At 38.0% G+C, this 25982-nt stretch overlaps 1 protein-coding gene and 1 non-coding gene across 3 annotated transcripts in view; both read right to left on the reverse strand.

Annotated features, from left to right (window-relative positions):
* Nucleotides 1–12918, reverse strand: part of LOC106079932 (uncharacterized) — a 173944-nt gene extending 161026 nt beyond the window's left edge. The window contains exons 1-2 of one of the 2 annotated variants that reach the window (XM_056006276.1): nt 12857–12918; nt 9584–9843 (exon numbers count right to left, since the gene is read on the reverse strand). The gene's annotated coding sequence lies outside the window, so the exon portion shown is untranslated. Of the gene's footprint in view, nt 1–9583; nt 9844–11702; nt 12195–12856 lie in introns of those variants that run through there. The other variant, XM_056006275.1, reaches the window with a different exon arrangement.
* Nucleotides 12919–24793: 11875 nt separating this feature from the next.
* On the reverse strand, nt 24794–24866 carry Trnat-ugu (transfer RNA threonine (anticodon UGU)). The gene has a single exon. It is a non-coding gene; the product is annotated as a tRNA-Thr (tRNA).
* Between the last annotated feature and the right edge of the window lie 1116 nt (nt 24867–25982).

Raw genomic sequence — 25982 nt, forward strand, 5'->3', positions numbered from 1 at the left:
TATTATAGATTGGTCATAGGAAGTGAACATTGGTCAAAGGAGCTGGACTTTGGCTGGATGACTGCCTGGTCGTGCTGTATGCGCGCTGGACTGTCGCTCGGACTTCTCGATGGTCCAGACCCCATACCCTGCCCGCTCCCTTCCCCCGTCGTCCTGCGGGAGGTTTAGACTAGGAAGCAGATTATCTTCAACTTTGAAGGAACATCCAAAACATATAAAATAATGTAAGACATTTAACATTTTTACAAAAAAATTGTCATCGGAGGCGGGAATGGGCAGGTGGCCATTCGTCAAGGGGGGTAGGGATAGGCCATAAAATGTGATTATCGGTCATAAGTTTTGGACATTGATAAAAGGACTAAACTTAGATTATAGATGGTGAACATTGGTCATTTATGTGCACATTAGTCACAGGCGTGGAAACTGATCATTCGAAAATCAACGATTTAGATTAGATTTTTTAAAAAGAAGTTTAAAAAAAAAAAAGAAAAAGGTCGCTGCAGTTTGGGTGGTAAGATGCCATGGTTTACATGAGCTGAAATTAAAAAGCAAACAAACCAACAAAGGATCAGGCTTCGAACCCGTCATTATGTGTTTTTAATTACAGATAAACCCAGATCTTGGCTGGAGAAATAACAAGCCAGTAATGAAAGGGTCAAGAAGGACAACTCGTGGAGAGCAAAACGGAGACTCGGTGTTTAAATGGAAATAATAGAAGGTTGTAATAATTCTAGACAACTCTGTCCTGTATAATCACACACAGAAAGAGAAACAAGAGAAGGGAGGGGGGAGGTGTGGATACAGAAAGATAATAACTAAAAAAAATAAGGGGAATAAAAAAGAAAAGAAAAGGGACAGAATGCAGAGTTGTCTGGGAGGGAAGCGATTCCGTGACCATTTAAAGGGGAAGTAAAACAGAACGGGATGAAGGGGAAAGAACTAATGAGCCGGGCACTAGATGAATCAGATAAATCTTAGAGGCCGGAGTTCCCTCCCTCTAACGAGACATGGCTTTGACCCGATTCCTCCTGTCGTTCTATACTTGGCGAGACCAAGCTATCCCCCCCACCACCCCACCCCCCCCACCTCTCGTCACTATGAATTGCTTTTAATTGGGCAAAACGAACAATTAGCGGATCTCCTCGACACTGACCCCTGGCCAGACTTTATGCCCCCATGTCCGGCATGCAGAGAAATGGTCACAATAGTAAGGCCCATAAAAGCTGACCGAATTAGAGCTATGCCAATTTACTGCGTGAATGAGCTGGACTGAGGTACAGGGGCTGGGGGAGCAACAATTATTGGGATGTTGGAACTCAAAGAAAACATCAACGCACTGGAGGGAAGGGGGGGGGCGGTGATTGTTTGACTTAGTATATGTCTGATGTGGTCGTTGTATATGTCTGATGTGGTCGTTGTATATGTCTGATGTGGTCGTTGTATATGTTTGATGTGGTCGTAGAATGTATCTGATATGGTCGTTGAATATGTCTGATTTGGTCGTTGTATATGTCTGATTTGGTCGTTGTATATGTCTGATGTGGTCGTTGTATATGTCTGATTTGGTCGTTGTATATGTCTGATTTGGTTTTTGTATATGTCTGATTTGGTTTTTGTATATGTTTGATGTGGTCGTAGAATGTATCTGATATGGTCGTTGTATATGTCTGATTTGGTCTTTGTATATGTTTGATGTGGTCGTAGAATGTATCTGATATGGTCGTTGAATATGTCTGATATGGTCGTAGAGAAACAACAGCAACAAAATCATCATCATCATCAAAATCAACAACATCTTCATCATCATCATCAACCCCCAACATCATCATCATCATCATTATCAACAACAACAGCCACTTCATCATCATTATCATCATCATCAACCCCCAACATCATCATCATCATCATTATCAACAACAACAGCAACTTCATCATCATCATCATCATCAACAACAACATCATCATAATCATTATTAACTTCCTCTTCCACCTTTTCCTCCTCCTCCTAATCATCATCCTTCTCCTCCTCATAATCTATGTATATTTATTTTATTATTTGTGTGTGTGTGTAAAAACCGTAGACGTAATGCACTGATGTCAGCATACAGGTCTTTGTCTGACTTCGTCATAGGTCATCGCGTTAGTGAAGCATAAGCTGTGAAGGTCGCTACCGGCCGTGAAGAAGTGTACGTCGGAGTCTATAACCTCAGGGTTTATTCATGCTTTTTCCTGAGTGCGCCCTGTCATTGATAGGTCGAGGATAGAATTAAGAATCATGTCTGGAAGGCAATAGTTTAGAAGTAAGAGCACATTATGTAGAATCAGTAGTTGGCAGGTATCGATAAAGAAGGGTCATCTTTCCATTCTACATGGTGTCAGAAGTGGGATTATTCACTTGAACTTGAGATGTATATCTATACGATTGTTCATTACGCCGTACCGGAAGCAGGCATGGTCTGGGTTTCTTCTCCTTCGATTTCTCAACTCAATCGAAGTTCACATAACACGAATCTGCTTCGAGGACGATTCATGATTCATCAGACTGGAAATAACGTATTGACGTTTCACCAACCGAAGAAAAAATATTCTTTTAATATATGTAGTTTATTAACTCTTTCTCTCCTAACTGACGATACCAACGTTGATTCCACCAGAATAATAATTAATGGTAATAATTACGGAGAGAAAGAGTTAACAAGTAGATCTAAGCATTCATGAATAACCCTTGAGTCGTGGCAAACATTTAGAGCTAGGCTAGTAGACATAGAGGAGGCGTGGTGGCTGAGTGGATACATTGACTTTGTACTTTACTCCCGCCACCTGGACACGATTGGTCTAGATCAATGCTGAAGTGGGCATCACATCTTTGCTGGTGCTCATCCTGTAACTCTATTCTGTGAGAATGTAAACGACTTCCTGTTTACACTTGTCAAACAACCTTGACCCTTACCCCACGTGACAATAAAACTGTGTGAATTAATAATGGAGCGAAGGTTTGAAAGGAAAGAACGTCAAGAAGACGCTGGATGAATGTGTCCACATGAAAGACTTTTAATAACCTTTAAGTAATTTAAGTATTTAATTTAAGCCAGAAGATGTGTATAGATTCTGCCCCTGGTGATCTCTGAATGGTTATCGTGACGTAACCACAGATTTGAACCGTTTCTCTCCATCCATTTTCAATTTCACACCTTTTTTTTATTATTTTTTTCCCCTGTATGATGACGTCACTAAATTCCTCTCTGAGTCCTGGCTTTGTCGGCATTCATCTACCCTCTTAAAGGAGCCAGACTCCCAGAGGAGTTGTGAGTAATTTAGAATTTTCTTCCCTCTTTGTGCGTGAGGCGGGGTAAGTGTTTGGGATCAATATGTCCACTTTACTGGTCACATAGAACTACCCCCCACCCCATTTTTAAAAAAATGCCTCTGCGTTTATTGTTTATGAAATCTCTCAGATAGAATAGGAGAAAAGTTCTTTTATATGAAGTGTCAAAATATTTAGTAACGTAGCCGTTAAGGAAAGATAACTCACTGATGTATTTTACGAAACGTAGTAACTTATGGTCATGTGAAGAAATATTATTAATAATAAAACCCTTAACAACCCTTAGAAGATTCTCGTCGCAGGTCTGCCGCAGACCTGTCTAAAAAAAAGTCTATAGAATCGATGATGTAAATGTCATCTGTTTCTGTGGCTCATGATTCACGAGGATGTCATGTAGCCAGCACAACGTCCAACCGCCTTTACTTTTCCCCAGCTAATGTCAGGTACCCATTAGAACTGGGTGGACTCATAGGGACCCTAAAGATCCCGAAATTAAAAATCCCAGTCTTCACCAGTATTCGGGATTAAGGGACCCCAGTTCGGAAGCCAAGCGCTTTACTACTTTACCTCCTGCAGAGCTGCCATATCAACCAGAAAACTCCTCAAGGGACCACTATAAAATTTTGTTTCTTTCTAACGAAGCTCAACCCATGCAGTGCTAAAGAATAAATATTACTTTATCTAATTTATAATAATAATGGGACAATTCTATATCTTTATTATCATTGACACTTTCAATGTGTGCATTACACGTAGGGAATTATTAGATCGATAGACAACGAAAATGTGCATTTATACCCCAGTCTCCAGTACACTTTAGATGTGAAGTTCACATCAGATAACTTAATTGTCAGTGATTTAATTACCCACAAACAGATTTAGTGTTTTGTTTTCTTTTTAAATTGCGATCGTTTTTTTTTTGTTTATCTTCTCTATAAGGTAAATGCTAAAAATCCGAAGTCAAACGGTGTGTTTTTATATTTAAAATCTACTTTAATCTTTCTTGAGAATGATTTCTCTCGAATAGGTGTCCAAGTCCAAGTATGACATTTTCTCCCCAAAAAATAATCGGACATAATAGAAATGGTAAATGAATAAAAGAAACTAGAAATTGAAGTGTTGAAATGATAAAGAAAAATTTCAAGTTAGAAACACACGCACTATAAAATATTTTAAGAAATCCTCAGGAATAGATTCAATAACAAACTAAAAATCTTTTCTCTTTGTGATACCCATCCCTAACTTATGTACAGTCTCTACACTAACCATATCTTCTGGAATAGTCTTGATTCCGGTTATGTCGTAGTTGAATAAAATTACTATTTTCCTTTAACTATTTTTGCAAAGCTTAAATTAACTCCTTCTGTCTAATGGTCAAATAAACAAACAATGGTTGAAGGCTGGACCAGGACCTATAATTTAAAAGGTCATCAAGGTCACGGATAGAGATGTTAAACTGTCTTTGGCGGCTTTTTTTTTCTTCTGAAAGCGAAAGCATTAAAGTGTTTATGTTTAAATCATTTGTTTAAAGCAAGATTCAAGTGTTGATATTGAAACCATTTGTTCAAGCAAGATTCAAGTGTTTATCAATACTACAAAATAATATCGTACAAAACACTTTATCAATTTCTTCCTTTTGTTAACAATACTCAGTTCCGCTTGACGGATTTCTTTCGGACAAGACAAACAACTAGGAGGACAGTATGTGAGTGTGTGTGTGTGTAAATAAAGTCGCGTTAAATTAAACATAGACTGAATTGCGAAGAGATGAGAGACAAGGTTGACTACAGTAAGTGGACCCCACGATGACCTACTAACTAGGGTAAAAACCAAAAAACGCAAACTAAAACTCTATGACCTTATTACAAGGTATTCGGGGCTTGCAAAGACCTTCCTTCAGGGAACCGTACCAGGAAAAAGAAGAAGCCGACAGAGAAAGCGATGGGAAGACAACATAAAAGAATGCATGTCATTGAAAGAAATCAAATCATAAGACGGAGAGAAATGGAGAAAGACAGTCAACAGATCCTGTGTGTCGCCCCGGCTATCCAACAGACTAAGGGATAGGTGAAGGTGATATGGTGAAGGTCAATTAGGGTGCTTCATCAGAGATACCCCTGATGTGTTAAATAATTTATTTTTACATTTTTACCATGTACCATTTAAAAAATAAAAGTGATATTTTTGTAAAGAGAAAACTAACCGGGTCAATGTTTTGTTCTGTTCGCCTCAGATCGATGTCACATCGCTATTCACGTCTGCAATCCTAAGCCTGCCAGCGTCTCTAGATTAGACTTTCTTTCTAGTATTTCTGCCCCAGTATTGTTTGTGGGGCTCAAAGAGGCGGCGCTAGGGACAATAAGACTTCAACAAGCTTTGTGGTCATATTTTTTTTTACTCAGAAACAGCTGAGTCTTCATCTAGTCTAGACATTTTTAGATCACAGTCTGTTCTTCCTCTAAAAATCCGCTCGCTTCCCTAATTTTTCGACTCAACATGTAATATCTTTCCTATGTTACTAAATCATTCCACAGTTTTTGCCACTATGACGTCAATCAAGGCTTTAAATAGGTTACACTCTAAACTCTTAAAGAGTCCGGTTACAATTGTCTATTAATATTGCTATATATAATTGAGATTTCTACGATAAACTGGGACGCTTAATCGAACATCACTTTCGCTAACTAAATAACAAGCAAAATATACAAAAATCCTTTTAAAAAAAATATCTAAAGGTGAAGAACTCTGTCCTTAAGCAGACGATTGCATAATATATAGAACAATAAAAACAACACAGGATTCCGAAATTTTACTAAGAGAATTAGATGAATTACGGAAATGTGAATCAAATTGGAGCATATCATTCCACCCAAAAAAATGCCAGTTATTAAGAGTAACAAAAAAACTAAAACAAATTAATTCCTCTTATCTAATTAATGGTAAACCAGTAGCACAAACTAAAAACGCAAAATATCTAGGTGTTATAATAAATAAAATACAATCACAATATGTACATATTGATGAAGCTATCAAAAAATCAAACATAGCATTAGGTTTATGAAATGAAATTTCTATAAATCAAATAAGAATATGAAACTAAAATGTTATTTAACCTTGGTTAGGCCAATAATAGAATATGCATCCTCTGTTTGGGACCCCTCAACTCAAGAAAACACTAAGAAACTGGAACAGACACAAAATAGAGCAGTAATATTCCTAACAAACGAATATTCACAATTGTCTAGAATAACACATTTAGTAAAATCACTAAATTTAGAAAGCCTTCAGGACAGCAATTATACATAAAACACTGAACCATAATCTTCAAATACAAAAACAAAATTTAATAAAATACTCTGAAAGACACAAAGATAATGGCACACTCCTCATCCCATATGCTAGGACAAATTTGTACAAATACTACTTCTTCCCTAGTGCTATTAGAGCATGGAATGGGTTGCCTGAGCTAGCCAGGAAAACGAGTGACTTGGCAGAATTTGTCATTGGTTAATATGCATGACTGAATGCATGACGCGTAGGACGTAATCATCTTCTTTTATGAAGTAACGTCTGTATTATATAAGATAAGATAAGATAAGTTATTTCCCTTATTACATATCAAACAAAATAATTAATTACCAGTAATTAATTGTCTAATTGAGTGTTTTTGTTTGTTGATTCGTGTTTTGTTAGGTACAATAAATAATTGTTTAAAGTATCAACTTGATCCGAGAATGCGTGAGGAAGAAATAGCGTTAAAAACTATTTATAGGGAGTTTAGACAATTAGACAACTGTGAAGTGTTCACAAATTATTAAATGGTTTACAGTAACACTTCACGTGTTTGTACATACGTATTGTGTACACCGGATACGCCTAAAGTATTGTAATTTTTTAAAATGTGCTTCCATCTATGGATATCTCAAAATTCAGTTCTCTCTGGTCCATATTTTTTTTTTACCCGGACATTTTCCTATTGAGCAGAATACTGAGTGTTAGGCAGACAGTCAAGGTGCTGGGCTGCTGGCGATATATGAGACGCAGTGGGGGGGGGGGGGAGATTAAGAGAGCTTACGAGTCGTCTGGTAGGTTACAGACGTGCCAACACTTTGGGCGGGAAATGTTCCAGACACAGGGACAAATCTGTTGGTGGACAACGAAGTGAACACAAGACGCCCACATACGCCATGCAGCTAAGTTTAGATCTCTTGTTGAGCCTTTGACCAGACTGCCGAGGGTATTGTCCACCCCACGGTCCACTCCAATGGTCAGCACACTTGGCAAACGTGACAAAGTGTGCTATTCTTGTACTTGGTAAATTTTTTTTTGGGGGGGGGGGGGGGGGGGGGGTCAACGTTATCGTCTCCCTTTGACGTGGTCAGACATTCTAACAAACAAAGCGGTGAAGGAATCCGAGTGGTCACAGTGATCCAAGATCAAAAGAAACAGAACGGAATGCCCTTAGAATGTTCAGGTGAAGTTTGTAATCTTTTCTTATTCTTTTTATAGTCTTAAACAGTAAATTCCTTTTTTTTTTTTTTTTTGTATAGTGGAAAATAATATAAAATTAATTAAATTTTCATCCTCCTAATCAACAACTTCTCTGTAACTTAACTGTTGCCAGGAGCGTGATGGTTGAGGGATAAAGCACTTAGCTTCCCAAACGAGGGGTCTTAGGTTCGAATTTTTAGGACGCCGCTAAGTCACTGACATTAGTTGGGGAAAGTAAAGGCGGTTGGCCTTTCAGCTTACCACATAATAACCGCCCATAATAACCGATAACCTCGATAACCGTCGGCCATAGATCGCAAGGTATTAACCTATTGATGTACATATGCATTTCCATATCACTGACCTATGTAAATGTACACATGCATTTCTATGTCACTGATCTATGTACATATACACATGCATTTTTATGTCAATGACATAGGCATGTATACATTTCTATGTCACTGACCTATGTACATATGCATTTCTATATCACTGACCTATGTACATGTACACATGCATTTCTGTGTCACTGATCTATGTACATATGCATTTCTATATCACTGACTTATGTAGTTCTATGTCACTGATCTATATAGATGATCGTAAAACAAAAACAAAAAGTGTGAGCATGTGTAGTTTCAAGAAAGACAAATCACGTGACAGAATGAGCAGAGATGAATGTTTATATATGCAGCCGTCTGTGTGTGTGTGGAGGGGGAAGTAGGGGCGTATTAGAGGGGCAGAACATTTTAGTCTCGCTGTATACAGAAAACAAGAATCTGAGCCACAAATGACAATTAGAGAGGATGGCAGTGTGTGGAAATGTGAGGCAGTGTGGCAGTGTGGAAAAAAGATAACAAGAAAGACAAGAACTCAAAAGGCAAGTGTGTGTGTGTGTGTATGAGAAAGAGAATGTATGTGCGTGTTGGGTGATGGCGTTGGGTGGACAAGAAGATGTGATCACCATTCAAAGAACGGGGCGTTGGGCGAGGGGTTAAAAGCCAGTAATCTTAATAACTGTCAGCTCGTTGCCAGTAAGGTGCCAGTCTGTTGTTAGCAGACGATCCTTGCAAGTAAACAGACCTGGGCGAGCATGAGTGGTGCAGATGACAGTGGTAAGGAAAAAAGGGGGGGGGGCGTTTAATCGCTTCCTCCCAGCTTCTCTTCTGTGACTTCTGTGACTTCTGCTACTAACATTTGGAAAACAAAAGTTTACTTTTTTCGACTTATTTTTGTTTTAGTAAAATAATAATAATAATAATAATAATAATAATCTTTATTATCCGTAAGGAAATTTGTCTTACAATTTGTGCATTACACCAAACAAAAATATGAAAGCACAAATTGCATGTCGCCACAGTGCAGCGCCATTTTGAAAAAAAAAAAAAAAAAAAAAAATACCTAGATTCTAGATCAACCTTCTTAACCCTGGGGCCAAAATAGACATGCTTGGCTCGGGCCGCAAATCTAATGGGAAAATGGATGGAAGTAGGCCTCTGCGTCCTTATTCAACAATGTTGGCAGAGGTGCGGGGGTTGGTAAACAGCACCTGGTAACGGGGCTGAATGTAGCCCACAGGCCGTAGTTTGAGGATCACTGATCTAGCTCTGTTTCTGCGCCCTACTCCCTAGATGCTTCCTGCGTGTTGTGGTCACGTGTCGCTAGTACACAGTAAGGTGAGGACATGGTCTGTTGGGTACGGGGAGAGGATTACGTAATCAGACGACGAAAACAAAGACACTGCTCTAAAAGGATCGAACTTACCTTCACCGTCTTAACAGCTCCGTCGCTATCTCTGAACCAGCCTGGTTTACAGCACAAGGGGAATAGAAAATGTTAGTCCGTGGCACACAGTCTGCATGCAAGGTGACGACCTCAGAACGATGTTAAATCCTGAACATGAGATTTGTCACGTGACCAGCTCCCAGAAATGTTGTTTCGTTGACTCACAGATAAACAACTGTTATTGTTGTTATTTATTATCCTGTTTAACAATATGTTGCTTACGACTGTAGCTGTATTTTCTGCAAACAAGTAACAACAACAAATCTACTTTATGTTCAAATAATATAGTAAAGAAAGATTACTATACTCCATAACAAGAGGGGCGACAATATGCAAAGGGACTATTACTGATATTTAGTAATACAAAATATACAATATATTCCTAGCGTTCCATTAGTGACACACATCCTATGTCATTGAATTGAAAAATAAATTAATTCAATAATAAATGAAGTGAACTTTCTTTAATTTGTAATAAAATGTAATTTCAAGCAGCACGAGTTAATGTGTGAAATGAGAATGAAAAGTTGTCAAAAAAATTTTGTTTTTTAAATTTTTAGAAAATAAGTTCTGGTCTCCACATGGACTCGAACCAAATCCCATCAGCTAAGCTTTTTTTTTTTCTTATAATTAGTCAAGGTGTAACAAAACTTCTAGGACTTCTTTAGATTAACTTTATTTCCTTAATATTAGATTATTATATTCTTTTAATTAATCATTATATTTTTTTTTTAATTTCACAATTGTAACTAATGACATCAATGCAATTGAAACCGGAAGTTCATGATTTGTTCCGCGACGTCCGAGTTTAAACCTAATCCATTGATCATGGACAGTTCCGCTTTGTAATCATTCAATCGTATTAGGCTAAAAAAAGGTGCGTTATTAATAACCCTCGTCACGTGCTCGGCTCATCACATATGATGACATTAATTATGGCTTAAGAGCATAAAATTGTTTTAATTCCGTGTTATTATTATGAAATTTCATTTGTCATCATTATATCCAAAACCAGTGACGTTATAGTAGTCTCAAGATTTCTTGTTATTTTTACCTTGTGTATGTGTGTGTGTGTGTGTGAGTGTGTGTGTGTGTTTTAGAAGAATAGAAGACTTCAGTTTTTACTGCACTACAAGAATATCGGATATAACAGTCTGAAGGAAACAAAACAACAACTTAAAAAGCATGAGCTCTAGTTATACAATAGGATTTCAAAAAACAATTAGCAAGGCTATTAAAATAAAGAACTAGACTTCAAAAAACAATTAGCAAGGCTAGAGTTTGAACTCCATGAGCTCAACTAGAAAATAATGAGCTAGACGTGAACAAAACCCAACATTTCTTCTTTAATTCGAGATTGTCTACGTATTGGGTCGACGTCCGATAGCAAAGCAAGGGGAACAACAACTTAAAAGGGAGAAAATCAAAAATGCAAGGGAAAGAAAAGAAAGAAAAAGGGGGTTGTCACTCTAAAGCTGGCCTAGCTAAAAATAAAAGTCTGACCACTAGGAGCAGATGTAAGATAATCAAGTAGACAAAATAAACAAGACTATTTAATGAGATGATTCGAATTAATCAATGAGGCTGAACTCCAGTCGCGAAGGTCAGCGGCTTTAATTGGGAATCGGGTTTAATTTAATTCACGAATAAATGAATAATAATTATAAGTTGGCTAATAAAGGTCTATATTGTGACAAGTAACTTTTGGCATGATACAAATTTTATTCCAATTTATAGATAGATTTTCTATTTTATAGATAGTCCCTTCATTTCAAAATAAATGTTATAGATTTTAAATTTAAACTAAAACCACACTGGTATCACCATTGCCTTCATTTTAGATGCAAATAAATGCAAAACATATCACAATACCATAAATCATTCTTATCAGCTTACTTTTAATAGTCAAATAATACCAAGTACAATACTATTTTAAAGCATTCTTATCGGCTTACTTTTAATAGTCAAATAATACTAATAGTCATGCTATTATAAATCATTCTTATCAGCTTACTTTTAATACTCAAATAATAATACTCATACTATTATAAATCACTCTTATCAGTTTACTTATAATACTCAAATATGCCTTATGTACCTCTCCACTTCAGAGTAGTACGGGTATCAACTAGTCTAGACCCAGTACAAAGTGATTTCAATAATTTATATAGTCTTAAAGCGTCAACGCTTGTAATTGGGAGTTCGATATAAAACAATCCTACAGAATTGCTTCTTTCAAAGGCAGAGTTCACTTTATAAAGAAATAGCTATGAGCAACCTGGTTGTTGGCAAAGCAATATTTAGAACAACACATAATCACGCTGTCAACACATTTCCAAGTTGTTAAGAGCCTGGCCTTGTTGATCTCGAACGCAATACAACGTGCTGCACAACAGCCAATGAAAAGAAAGGGAGAATACTCGATACAACTCCTGCTTCACGTCGAGAAGAATAGAAGGAGAAAAAAAATGTCCAGGTCCAGTCGTGAACGCGCGATGACAGAGTACCGTTTCAACCCTGTAGGTCCAGGAGCTGACAGAATGGATGAAAACAAAATCAAACCACGGCCTGTGGACGCTCACTGAAAAATTATCCTGTCTCCCTCTCTCTCTCCCACTTCTGTCTCACCCCCCTCCTTTTTTTTTCCCAACCTCTTCTTTCGATCTCGTCTTCGAGTAGAACATAACCGGCACAGTGGCTGGTACGAGAAGGGGAAATAACAATGAAAATATGAACTTTGAACAGGATGAGTGATGAAGTGTGGTGGTGGCTAAGGGAGGTAAAAATTAAAATATTAAAAATAGAAACGCAAAGAAGAAACAATGTTGCAAATATATGTATTTCTAAAGATGTTTTTAATCTTCCTGTTTCATACGTTTGATATAACTCTGATGCTTCGTGAGTAAAGGATTTCTATAATGTTATATTAAGGATTGAAAGTAGTCCAGCAACTGGTCAATGATTATGCTGTAATGCTCTTGCATCCAGTCTACCTTCCAGGGACATGCAGCAGACTTTAATGTCTCTTCAATTCTACAATCTTTTGACCGCTCTTCATAGATAGTTTCAAATTATTCTTATTCATACGGCGATGATACGGTACGGTAATTTCGCATTTTCGGGTAAATATGTTCAACTTCTAAAATCATTTTACAATGTAGAAATAGATCTAGAATCTAGATCTCTAGACTAGATCTAGCCTCTATGTCTGGTTTCAATTTTTATGCCGGCAGATCAAACTTATCTACTTACTAAATTAGGCGTCTCAGGCCGGGGCCCTACGGATTTGTTTCTAGCTTTTGTTTACGTTTTTGGTACAAAGCGAAAGTTCGAAAATAAGCGCATGCGCCGTAACTTAAGAATTGTAACTTCCTGTCTTTCTTTGAATTCGACTTATTAAGTTTTAGTTTCAAAGATCAAAGCGTGAATGTGAAAAAAAAAAGTCCGATACCGAGCCGGCAACCAGTCGGACTGGCATTTGCCGGCAAGCTTTTTTTTTTTTACTTCGATTTTGCAGGGATGACGGCTATTGCCGGCGATCTTGCATCCATGGTTCTAGTAGTAACATTCCTTCTCAAAAAATTATTTTTTTGTCCAGAAGGCTTGATTCAATAGAACAGAGTTCAATCCCCGGCAGCAGAGTTTTCGTTTTTTGAGATAAGAATCTCCCCAGGGGCGTAGCTAGGAGTTCACCATCATTTGGATGCCCGGGGGGGGGGTTGACCTCTTTGGGGGCCCCTGCATTTTGCGTAATATTTAATATATAATGTAAAAAAGACAACTACTCATCCCGGGGGGGGGGATTTTCAAATTCTCACTCCTCCCCCCCCCACCTTGGCTACGCCACTGAATCTTCCAGAACAAAGTCTCTCATTTCCTCTTTGGAGCTTCTGCGAGGGCTATATTTTTTTTAGTTCACAGTGTTTGAGAAGTTAGCCACCACGTCCTATTCATCTCATTAATCCAAAACTTTGACATGGCCTCCATGGACCTCTCTGATACAGTTCGCTGTCAATCAATTCAATGCCACATACGGAAATCGAATAAGAAGAACTGAAGAAGATAGAAAAGTATCCAAGAGTTATTGCCCTAGGGAAAAAAAAAGTATTGGAGTTGTTGCCCATGGCATCTGAAAGAGAAAAAAAAACATAGCCGAGTTGAACAGGTGACCGGGGCAACGTTTTGCCGGAACCGGTTTCTGTGACATCACGTTGAGTGACAGACTGTTTGGTCTAGAGCGAGCAGCCGTGACCCGTGACGTCCGCTGAAAGTTGAACCGGCCAGCGATCACAGGAAATGAGCGCCCCTGTAATTTTAATAGAACGTCATCCAAAGGGGAATGTTTCCATTTCTCTGACTCGTTGACCTCCTGGACACTCACTTTCTCACGCATTGTAAATACAGGACCTACCGGGACCTACCAGCGGCAGTGAGATGGGGAATGATTTCTTATCGAGTCTATTGTATCGGTGTTTATTGTGTATGTAGATGGTATTTTGTTTTCTCTGTTCTTTATAAGGATACAGGTCACGTGATTTTTTTTCTTGTTGGGTCAAGGCCATTGTTTATGTATCTCATTTCCGTTTCTTCTTGCACACGTGGTTTACGTTAGGATTTAGTAGACCGAGGGGGGGGGGGGGGTTGAAGAGATATTGAGGTCATTTAGAGGTCACTCTATATTTGGATTGGGAATGAAAAAATAGAACGTAGTGAAAAGTTAACTTACCTTTTAGACTTAATAATCAATGAATCTTTATATATATATATATATTAAATATCCTTAACTCTTACAGTGCGGCGTTACTCTCAGCAAGTAAATCCCGAAGAGCTTCATTTTTTTCTATCAAAATAATTCGCACTGAAAGAGTTAACAGGGGCATTCTAAAAAAACATTTCCTCCATAATAGGGGCGTTCTAAGATTTACATTTTACCTTCATCTATCCCTTCGTCTGTTAGACCGTTGGGGCACCACGCAAGATTTGTCGACCTTCTTTCTTCATTCCTCTCTGTCTTTCGCCTTAGTAAGAACCTCTTTCAATGGCAGGCCGTTCATACTTTTATGTTGTCTTCCCATCGCTTTCTGTCTGCCTTTTCTTCTTTTAGCTGGTACTGTTCCCTGGAGGAAGATCTTTGCGATCCCCGAAGATCTTGTTATATGACCATAGATTTCTAGCTCGCGTTTTATTTACGATAGTAAACAGATCATCGTGGGGTCCAATCTCTGCCAGTAACCTTGTCTCTAATCTCTTGGGTTGTGATGCGGTCTTTCAATGTAATGCATAGCTATTCATGTGTGACGAAGATTGACATTTAGAGTTAACAGTGAAGAGAAAAAGAGTAGAGAGATATAAAGAAAGTTTAGGGTGTGAAACAGAGAGACTAAAAGATAGGAAATTATAGAGGCTCTAAGATATTCGAATTAAAAGCCCCAGTTCTCTTAGAGCTTCAACTCGTTAATTTCGGCTAGAAAGCCAGGCGCTATCTCCCAGTAGAAGGATGAAACAAGAATTTGTAATTTTAAAAATCTATTTTTAAAAAAAAAACGTATCTAATAGGAATAACCACGAAATCACTGGCGTGTACCTCTCAATGCTGTATGAATAAGCTCCCTTTTTATATAAAATTGAGCAATTAGTTACCACTAAATTTATTAACTAATTTATTAATTTTTGCTTGATTCATACATGGTAATCGGCAATGAATAGTTCTTTCAACTTGATTTGATCGGAATATAGGAGAAAAAAAAATGTGGAAAAAAAATCGAAAGGGAGAAAACTTCAAATTTACAGCCGCATCAATTTATTTCCCTTTTTTCGATACCGCAACGCAATCAATTTTTGCCATTACCTATTTAATAAATCAATTTGTTAGGTACAACAATTAATTGAGATTTAATATTGTATTATTACCCAAGAATGGGAGTGAGACGTGACGTGTAGAAACATTGTAACAGATTTAAGCTTTGTAAAAATCACAATGAGATATGGTTCATATATCGTAAGCAAAACCTAGCAGCGAAAAGTATCTCTATTGTTATGACTTTGCCATGCGCACCGCCATCCAAGATAGTGCAGAAAGAAGGTGCGCACTATCAGTGACCAGACAAGTCGGATGTTGACATAAGAGACTAACGATTTCCTCCCAAGAAGAGAGCCAATATGGAGAGACTGTGCCTAAGATAGATGATGTCGAATATCGATGTACCACGTTGAGTTGCCTCACTTAAGATATTACACTATTATAAATAAATAAACTTTTGAGTGAGGGGATGTGTAGACAAACCCACTGGCGGATCCAGGGGGGGGGGCGGTAGGGGCGGACGAATTATAGTATAGAATTCACACAATTTGTATGCGAATTTATTACTTATGTTAATAATATATACTAATTATTTATATTTAAACCTATTTTTAGATTATTTCGCCCCCCTCTTCTAGTATTTTGGCCGATTTGGTAGGGTCGGGAGGGGGCGATGGCATCAATCCGCCCCCCCCCACTCGAAAGTTTATGGTGGGGGGGGGGGCGGTCCTATTTATTTTTGGAAATCACAGTTTGCTAACAGAATCAATTAAATATCCATATGATTAAAACTTGTTATTGGTATTTTAACCGGTCTTTATATAATTTCGTTCACCTGTTGGCCGATTGGAAAGGGAAGAGAAAATACCTCCACCGCCCTTCCCATCTAAACCCTTTGAGTGGGGGGGCGGTCCTACTTTGATGGAGAAATCATAGTATGTGAACAAAATTAGTCGAATATCTATATAATATAAACAGGTGGAAGTGCGATACATGCAATCCCCTTCCCCCCATCGGACAAATCAATACTTTTTCTTTTTGTATTATAGTAAGAAATTACAAAATTAAAAAAATCTGTTCTTTAATGCAAAATGCAATCAATAGCAGAAATTACAAAAAGGAGCGAGAATTAATAGTTTTCATTTACCGCCCTTGCCCTTTCCAGACAGAGCTTGTGTAATTTGACATGAATTTATCATAACTATTTTAAGAAAGACTTTGCTTTGGAAAATTTATAATTCAAACGAAATTTTTCAATATAACAGTCACGGTTGAGATGAGTTCAAAAGCCAGATAATCTTTTCCTAGTCGACTTTTTCCAACCTTTACTCTATCTCATATTTTTCTAGTTAAATAAATTTAGGACTATAACTCACAATGTATGCTAGAATTTAATTGAATATTATTAATCGATTTTTTTTTTCGGTGGCGATCCTCAAAACCTTAATCTAAATATGTGGTGTATCTAATAATCTTTTCAAAGAACAAATCGGTTTTATTTGCAACGTATTAAGGGACTATAAATTCATATTAGAATATTTTTCTCATTATTCAAAAGGCACTTTATAATAGAATGAAAAATGAGCTGTAGAGCACAAGAATGCGTTATTGCAGTGAAGAATTCCAGAAAACGCTTTTAGCGTTGAGGCTTCGCCCCGAACCTCACTGATGAATAATAAGCTGTAGATGTCAGAAGAATGCGTTTCTGCAGTGAAAAATGCAAGAAAACGCTTTTGGCGTCGGGGCTTCGCCCCGAACCCCACTGATAAATAATGAGCTGTAGATATCAGAAGAATGCGTTTCTGCAGTGAAAAATGCAAGAAAACGCTTTTGGCGTCGGGGCTTCGCCCCGAACACCTCTAATAAGTAATGAGCTGTAGATGTCAGGAGAATGCGTTTCAGCCGTGAAAAATGCAAGAAAACGCTTTTGGCGTCGGGGCTTCGCCCCGAACCCCACTGATAAATAATGAGCTGTAGATGTCAGAAGAATGCGATTCTGCAGAGAAAAATGCAAGAAAACGCTTTTGGGCGTCGGGGCTTCGCCCCGAACCCCACTGAAGAAGCTTACAGCGCGCTCCCAGACCCCCAAGCTTGCAAGAGAAAGACTGGTTTTTTTTTTCTGTTTTGTTTGCTGAAGATTGAGAAACAGTCTTATTTTATTCTCATATATCGAATATTTATATATATATATATATATATATATATATATATATATATATATATATATATGCTGTACGCACGTTTATGCATAGGGTTAGGGTTTACTGGCCGTTTGGGTTAGGGTTTGGAAAAAAATCGCCCCCCCCCCCACTCCAAAGTTCTGGATCCGCTAGTGGACAAACCCCCCCCCCCCTTTTTTTTTTTCTCTTCTCCAATCGTCTTCCGTATTGAAGTCAATGACCTTTTTGGAGGTCAATAAATCACATCGATAATTTTACAAACACAGCTACTCATGTGTGACGAGGATCGACATCTAGAGTGTACAGTGAAGAGAAAGAGAGTAGAGAATAAAAGAGAGAAAAATGTAGAGGTGAGAGAGAGAGAGAAAGAAAGAAAGAAAGAAAGAGAAAGGGAGAGAAAGAAAGAAAGAAAGAGAGAGAAAGTAAAATAGTCTAGACATACATACGCGATTTTCCGATTAAAAATGACTTTTTAGCGGCCCTCGAAAGGGGAATAGCCGTTAATAGTTTGTGTGGTCTGTCTGTCCGTCGTATGTCCGGTTTAGATCTAGTCATCTAGAAATGATATTGAAATTCCGACATCATGATATTTTAAATCTTTGAAAGTTCTGATGGAACGACTACTTTTTTCTTTTCTGAAAGTGAAAAATTTTAATTTTAAAATCAACTATGGAAGCAGTTTTTTTTTTCTCCTTAAAATACACCATTTCTACAACTATTCACTATTAATAGTAAAACATTCAAACCTGCCTTTCTCCAGCCTGAGGTTATAGGTTATATACTGGCCCAAAATAAAGAGAATAAGTGAGAGAGAGAGGAAGAGAGAGAGGGTGAGTGACAGAGAGAGGCAACAATGAGACAGAAGTAGAGAGCGAGAGAGAGAAAACGGAATTATTAATACTAGCTCAGTTTAACACGCACACACACACACACGGATATTTTCTCAGTGAAGATACAGCCAGGGTGAAATGAAGCCCCACCTGTACATAGGTACTTAGTTTTATAAGCATTCTTTGGTGGGCCTCCACAACCTCACATAAACACACCAACACACCACAACAACCTCACTTAACCACACCACCACAACCTCACATAACCACACCAGCACAACCTCACATAACCACACCACCACAACCTCACTAAACTACACCACCACAACCTCACATAACCACATTACCACACTACCACAACCTCACATAACCACACCACCACAACCTCACATAACCACACCACCACAACCTCACATAACCACACCAACAAAACCTCACATAAGCACACCACCACAATCTCACATTACCACACCAACACAACTTCACATAACCACACCACCACAACCTCACATTACCACACCACCACAACCCCACATAACCACACCACCACACCCTCACATTACCACACCACCACAACCCCACATAACCACAACCCCACATAACCACATCACCACAACCCCACATAAGCACACCACCACAACCCCACATAACCACACCACCACACCCTCACATAACCACACCACAACAACCTCACATAACCACACCACCACAACCCCACATAACCACATCACCACAACCCCATGCAACAGTTTCACACAGCAATCTTCCCACTTCTTTTAAAGTGGCTCAACTTTGAACATAATAACCCCGACATTGAACGGATAATTTCACCCCCCAGAGGTTGTTGCTCTGAGTGTGCGTGTGTTTATACGACACAAGAGAGAGAGAGAGAGAGAGAGAGAGAGAGAGAGAGAGAGAGAGAGAGAGAGAGAGAAGCGAAGAGTTGTGTGTGTGTGTGGGGGGGTGCTAATTGTTGCACCTTGTAGTTTTGCTGAGGAAAATATTGCTACAGCGTAGAGAAAATAAGAACATTACAAAGGTGCTTGTAGCGAGACTGCTCGTAACCTCTCCCACCCTCTCAGATTCCAATGATTGGTACTATTAGATTAAATAGATAGATATAAGATAGTATTTTCAATTTTACTAGTTATAGATAAATAAAACATTTAACAATGTAGCTTAGATCATGATTTATATTGTATACAATTACAGACATCTATCGCAAGCGTTACATACATGAAACAAATTAAATAGTTCAAAGCTGCAATCATTTCGTATTTTGCACAACAATAAATAAATAACAGTAGGTCAACAACTGGTTCATAAATCGCTTGGACCACTGCGCACTGATAGTTCTATAATTTTCATTCTTAATTTCAAAGAGTCAATTATCTGAAAATATTCTTGGAGAGTTATAAGGATTTAAAGCACATAAAGCTACCGCTATATTTTATACATTATATCGGATTTCTCTAAAAACTATATATGTAGTAGACTAAGACTAAGACTGCTTTATTGATCCTTACGGAAATTTGTTGTGATTACAAGGACACGTTTCTCAAATAAAAAGACAACACAACAGAAAAAAACACACATATATACAACAGACAACATAAAGAGTTCATTCAGCGACTACACACAGGTATCTCGGTGCATTTCATGTTCCCTGATCAATGAGTGGCGGTGATAGAGTCTGACCGAGTGAGGTACGAACGAGTTTTTGTACCGCTCCGTTCTTGTTTTGATTGACAGCAGTCGCCCACTTGGCGACGACCTGACGTAGTTCTGATGGAGCGGGTGGCCGTTGTCTTCCATGATTTTTTCGATTTTTTTTAGGCACTTTTGTTCAAAAAGTTCCTTTAAATGTGGTAATGTTGTGAGTGTAATTTTTTATATTTTTTAATGAAGTTTTCTATACTTCGCACAGTTTAGATGAGGCGTTGCCTTGCCAACAAGTTATTCCGTATGTTAGCAGATTTTGTATAGTCGCGCCGTAAAAAGTCTCAAGGATCTTCTTGTTTAGTTTAAAGCTATTGAGAACGTTAGAGCACACTAAAAGAAAGAATTCATTCAATAACTAAAAACTTTATTTTATAGTCACTTGAACTTTTTGTACCAGTACTGTCAACTAACTTCTACAAGGTCGTTCCGGAAACGCACTTTTCCAGCAGTTAACTCATTTGAGGTAATAAGGTAATCCAGTATGTCAACGCATTCAATACCATCCAGCACTGGCCACTCAAAACAAGCTACTTACTATCACACTATCTTATCTTATCTTAAATTACATCTTTAAAAGAGAATGTCATTACGTCCAACACGTATCTGGTCTGACTCAGGCAACCCATCCCATCTTCTAGGGAAGAATTAGTACTTTTACAAATTGTTCCTAGCATACGCAATAATGCCTTGATCTTATTGTTCGACCTGCGTCTTTATGGGTAATTTATTGTTATGTTGTTGTTTTTTGTATTTGTAAGTTATGTTTCAGTATTTGGTATTTTACTACTTTTCATTTTAGTCTTCTTTACTGAAGTGTTTTTGTATTATTAATTTTAGTAATGGTTTTACTGTATACTTTTTATTTGCTTCTTTATAGTACTCTGTACATACTGTATGTATTTTTTTTCTACATTTTATACTACATTTCTTTGTAACTTATTGTTGGTGTTTCTGTTTTTTCTGTGTGAATGTATTTTTTTTTAATTGTGTTTTTTCTTTTCTTTTTTGTGGCTTGTGGCCACCAGCTTCCGGCACTTCTTCCACCAGCGCCATCGCACTTTCACTAAGACTGACAAGATGGACTGCTTGAAATATTGTATGAAAGGCCACCGGAAATGGAGACATCCTGCTCCAGACATTCCCTTGTGTAATCAATGTGACAGTAAAAAAAACAACACTTCTTTCGAAATATGACGATGTCAAAAGGAAATAAAAAATGGCGCCAATAAAAAAAAATCAAATTTAATCAAGTCCGCGTCAATTCTAGCGGTTGACAGCTTTCTTATTTACTTGACCGTACTGATTTCCCCCTTCTACCCCCCCCCCCACCTTCCCCATTTTTTTCTCAGTAAGTCGTGTAATGTCTTAACTTTAGCATTGTGTCAAAACAGAGACATTATAGATCTAGAGGCGGTCACGTGGTCCGAGTCATAACATAGTGGGGTGTAAACTGACTGAATTGGTTCAAAAGATCGAAAAAAAGCAACTATGAATTAATAATGTATCTTAAAAAGCAACGCATTTCAAATAATATATTTCCAGTAATAAATTTAAAATGTCTAGATGGCCGCCGAGTCGTATAATATGCGCTCTGGACTGTCGTTTGGTGGTTTCGATGATTCCGGGTTCGAACGCTGCACGCTTCCATTCCCCGTCGACCTGTGGGAGGTTTGGGCTCAGATGTAATTAAATTTTAAACCTAAAGGGAAATCCGAATCCTGTAAAACAAAGATGCAATCAAGGTATTCAATTAAACGTCAAGTTAATGAATTTATATGGGCACTTAGGCTGGAAAGGGTTAAATAAATGTTTGCTTAGAACTTGGTTGTATTTTTTTTAAAAAATATTTTAAGAAAAGAGGTGTATTGCATCATCGACCAAACTGTCTGTCGGTCGGAAAGAATACAGGCATACAGATGGCAGCTGATTGTGCAACGACCTGCTCTCTCCGTCTCTCTCTTTCTCTTTGTCTCTGTCTCTCTCTTTGTCTCTGTCTCTGATCTAGACTACGTCTATTCTTTTTGTTTTTAAATGTATCTATTTATTCAACTCCTTATAGAATGCAAAGAAACATGCGAGCTGAGTGCGGGAATTCCCGCTGTGTGACGTAAAGGGTTAAAGAAAACTTTTTTTTTATTTCTTTGACATCACTCTGAATCAGGGCCGGCCTTACAAATTGCGGGGACCAATGAAATGGATATTTGCGAGGCTCCTCTTTTAATATTTTTTTTTACGATAACAACTATAACTATTAATTAGATCATCATGTCAACATTTCTTATACACCATGCACAGGAAGCAACTCAAACGCAATATAGTCACCAGTGGGTTAATCAAAGCTACGTCAAACCTACGATACACTAAATATGTTAACCTTTGACGTCCTACATCTCGGCTTGCGACCAGGGACATGACTGATAGGGATACGCTAAATGTAAAATTGTGGGCTACCGGTAAGTCGTGGGGGGCCCCATTTGTAACAATCGGTCAAAACGGCCTAAGACCGGCCCTGTTCTGAATAATTTCATTGATAAAAGGACGTATTTAATTTTTAAGATAATTAAGAAATTCTGAAAAAAAAGTTATTTTTACTGTGTGACCAATCAGCTAGAGATTGTTTTCTCAAAGATATAAATAAACTCTCAAATTTCTAGGAAAATCGTTACAGCCGTTTCCCAAATAATAATTTTTCTTTCTACCCACAGTTTTACCATGTAGTGAGTGTAAGGTTCTTGTAGGAATAATAAAAAGGCCTAACAGAAAATTTAAAAAAAAAAAGATAACTCTGTCATGTCTATTTGGACATTGCATAACTCATTCACTGCACGCTTCGTCTATCCCAGTGTGTCTCAACCTGTGGTCCGTGGGTCCCCAGGGGTCCACGAGACGACTGAACGGGGTCCGCAGAAAGATGAAAATTGTATACAGTTAAAATACTTTCTTCGCTATAAGCTTTTTCACTTAAGAGGCCCGTGTGAAAGTTTTGACTACCGGTATATAAAGGGCTCCCAGGGTCAAAAAAGGTTTGAGAACTTCTGATCTATCCAATATTATGTAAGAGAGCACCGCTGTATTGACTGGTCCGGCAGACGAGAATGGCGGAATTTCCTCCAGGGAATGAGCAGACGTCAGAAGAGAATCAGCCGCTGACAGCTTCTTTTCATTTGGCGGGGAAGGCATTGTGGCGGTGACCGTGTTGGCGTGGCCGTGGCGTCGACGTCTTTTATCCAAGTCTCCCCTCTTTAAAAAAAAAGGAATGTCACGCCTATGACAAGGAGGTATTTGATTATGCCGCTTAGTTCAGTCTACTTTTAGAACTTGGACTTTGTTCTTGTTAAGTTATAATTCTACGTGTGTTTGTTGTTTGTCTGTCTGTCTGTGTCTGAGAAAGTGTGAACTATAATAATAATTGCATGAATGAATGACTGTATGAATGACCATCATCAGCAGGTAGGTCTAGTCACTTACCTATCTCAGCTCATTGTAGAGATAATATTCTCTGAAAGGCTTTCAAGAATTTCTTTTCGACTAAAATCTTTTTTAAAAAAAAGTTTTCCAGGCTATACTTCATTTTTTTTAATTTTTCATTAGTCTCTTAATATTTTGTTTGATCTAACTTTTAACAATGAGTCTTTAAATGTTTTTGTTCAGACCCAGTTGAGTTAGTTGTTGTGTCTGTCTGTCTGTCAGGTAAACATGTTATACACGTTATTTCTACCACTTCTCTTTCTCGATCAAACTGAAGCCAGGAACAATCAGTCAGACTAAAAAATAAACCATTCAATGAGTTTATTGAATTGTGATAATTAATTACTTTTGATTAATGCAGAAAAGGGTATAAATATTGCAATATTGAGAGATGTACACTAATTGTGCGGTTCTTTCCCTTAGATAAACGTTCATGTTGTTTTTAAGTATTTTTTTTATTTTGATTTTTTGAATGTCACTTTTTCAAAAACATCATCTCTCCCAACTATTCTTCATATATGGCTTGGAATAGATCTAGGGCCATTAAGAGATGGGTCTTTCTCTTATTGATCAAGAAACAATCTCTATGTATATAATTCTCTTCATGGCTCAACAGTCTGGACACTAGAAGGAAAGAAAAGATCTCTATTTTATTTCTGCAAGTCGGACTAGAGTTACCCCCACGTTACTTTAGCGGAGAAAAAAAAGAGGGGTGGGGGAGAACAATTAGTATTCACCCGTCACTAAATAGTAGAACTTTATACACTTAACCATTGTGTAAAAGACGTCATGGAAAGATCACTCTTTTATTGGCGTTTTCCATATTGAATGAAATTTTTGTCTATATATTTCAGGAGATTTTTTTATTAGTTTTCAAAAGATTTTAATAATTTCCGGATATTTCCAGGACTTTTTCGTATATTTTGCAATTTCGAGAGATTTCCAGGATCACCTGGTAAATCAGAGGCCGCGGGAAATCTGTTATGTTATAAAATCATTTAAACCTAAAATTAGCACGTGTCCCATGCAAGTGTGGGGTTCTTTGCGGTCGCATAGGTTGCAGTGGCCTAAGGCCGACTAGTTTCTTTGTATTTCTCAGTGTGGACACACTTGTGTTTAGAAGTGAGTAGTAGTCCAAATGAGCAATTTAGTTTTATAAAACAAAAACGAAAAAAAAAAAGGTAACTTTAGCCCCTACTGAGGATTGAACTCAGGACCCCTGGTTTACAAGACCAGTGCTCTAACCACTGAGCTATAGAGGCTTACAATAAACAGCAAGAATTTTTAATGCAGTGTGCACAGTTCTATACGTAAATACATTTTCCTAAGCACATGTCACCGTGTCACTTTCGATTTTCGGATCAAATTTTTTTTTCTTTTTGTGAGTTGAACTAAGAACCTGATGGGGAGGGGTGGGGGGCATGCTAAGGAGTACGTCGGAAAGGAGGGTATGTACCGAGTACTGAAATAGAGAGTACTAAGTAAATCTATCTTGTTAGTAGTCTACATATTTCTAGACAATACTATGTATACTAGGCGCGGTGGTTGAGCGGTAAAGCGCTTGGCTTCCAAACTGGGTGTCCCTGTGTTCAAATCCTGGTAAAGAGTGGGATTTTTAATTTTGGGATCTGAGTCCACCCAGCTCTAATGGGTGCCTGACATTAGTTGTGGAAAAGCAAAGGCGATTGGTCGTTGTGCTGGCCACATGACACTCTCGTAAACCGTAGGCCAAAGAAACAGATGACTTTTACATCTGCCCTATAGCCCACAAGGTATGAAAGGGAAACTTTACTTTACTATGTATGCTTAACAGTATAGAGCATACTTTTAAATGCACGATGCCCATATCAAAGAATGGACGGGCCTGTCATTGAAACTATATAAACACGCACACACAAGATACCAAGTAAAAAAAATCCACACAATATTTTAAAAAATAATAATTATAAACCCACAGAAAGAAATTCTATGTCTTCCCCCCTCATCCTTTATCTCTCTCCTTCTCTTTCTCTCTTTCGCCATCTGCACGTCTCTCCTTTCTATCCCCCCCTCTCTCTCTTGCTCTCTCTATCCCTCTCTTCGCATCTTTCTCTCTATATCTATTCCTCTCTTTTCCCACTCGAAGTGACACATATAGTTACGGGGAGAGCACTTTTTCACTTCTGCCAGTTTCAGGGTCAACAGAACACGAGGCTCAGAGTGTGAACAGCAAAAGTAGCAATAACATGCATGGATTCTGTATCGTAAACAAACAAACAAAGACTGTTTGTGGTAAATGTAAATACTTTGACTATTGTATTTACTATTCTGCTTGAATACTTCAGTGATCGAGCCTTGACCTCTTCCCCCCCCCCCTGGTCCCTGACTTCCTGTAGGTG

This window comes from Biomphalaria glabrata, chromosome 12 (genome assembly GCF_947242115.1).
Source record: "Biomphalaria glabrata chromosome 12, xgBioGlab47.1, whole genome shotgun sequence".
Taxonomy (NCBI): domain Eukaryota; kingdom Metazoa; phylum Mollusca; class Gastropoda; family Planorbidae; genus Biomphalaria; species Biomphalaria glabrata.